Raw genomic sequence first — 1,051 nt, forward strand, 5'->3', positions numbered from 1 at the left:
TGGGAGCATCATGAGAGCCCTGGGGGCCATTTGGGCCCTTATGGACTCACCTGCCCCACAGAGCCCCCAGCTCTGGGGCACTGTTGGAGGAAAGCTCACAATGGGGGGGGACACTATGAGGGGGAAATTCACAATGGCGGGGCAGGGGGGTGGCACTGTTGAAAGGAAGCTCACAGGCCTGGGGGGAGGCACAAGGGCACTGTTGGTGGAAGCTCGCAGCATTGGGGGACAGCTGCTCCGGGCACCGGTACCCGTTGCCGAGCAACCGGAAGCAGCGACCAAGGATGTGGCTGTTGCTAAGCAATGCTCCCCAGCAGGCCCCAGGCAGGGGCCATGAATGGGGCTGGGGGGGGTCCTGAGATTGCCCTGGGGGGCCACAAGGGTCCCAGGAATCTGGGGGGCAAGGGAGACCCTGATACCTGAGAGAACCCAAGGGGGACAGATGGGGGGATGGAGCCCAGGACAGACAGATGGAAATGCTCAGGGCCAGGTCCAAGCCCAGGCATGGACCCGTCTCCCCCCTGCCCTGACCCTCCTTCCTGACCCCCAGCCCCTTGCGCCCCCAGCTGTACTGGTTCCCCTCCTTCCTGACCCCCTGCTCCACCAACAGCCATGATGGTGTCCCTCACTCCCAGCCTGCAGCCCCTGCGCCCCCCATCCCTGTTCCTGCACACAGCACAGAAAATGTAGATGGGGTGACCTGGCTTTGGGGGGGAGGGCTCCATAGGAGCAGGTGAAAGGATCTCGGCCCAGGCTGGGGATGGTAAATGCCAGGCCCGGAGGGTGCCATCCAGGCCTGTGGAGGGATGGTGGGACCCTTCCCAGGCCCAGGACACCCCCGCCATCAAGGCCCTGGGCCAGCTCCCCGCCACTTGCCCCCAGAGCCGGGATCGGGCCCGGACTGAGGCCTCCACATCTTGACTGGGCTGGGGGGCAGGGGCTGCGGGCCGGGAGTGAGGGGCTCTAGGACCCCACAGATGGACCCACCCAAGACCCTCCTCTCTCTCCCCCCTGTACCCCTCACTCCTGCCCCGCAGCCCCCCCAAGCGAG

This window comes from Crocodylus porosus, unplaced genomic scaffold (genome assembly GCF_001723895.1).
Source record: "Crocodylus porosus isolate Cpor-Errol unplaced genomic scaffold, CroPor_comp1, whole genome shotgun sequence".
Classification (NCBI taxonomy): Eukaryota; Metazoa; Chordata; order Crocodylia; family Crocodylidae; genus Crocodylus; species Crocodylus porosus.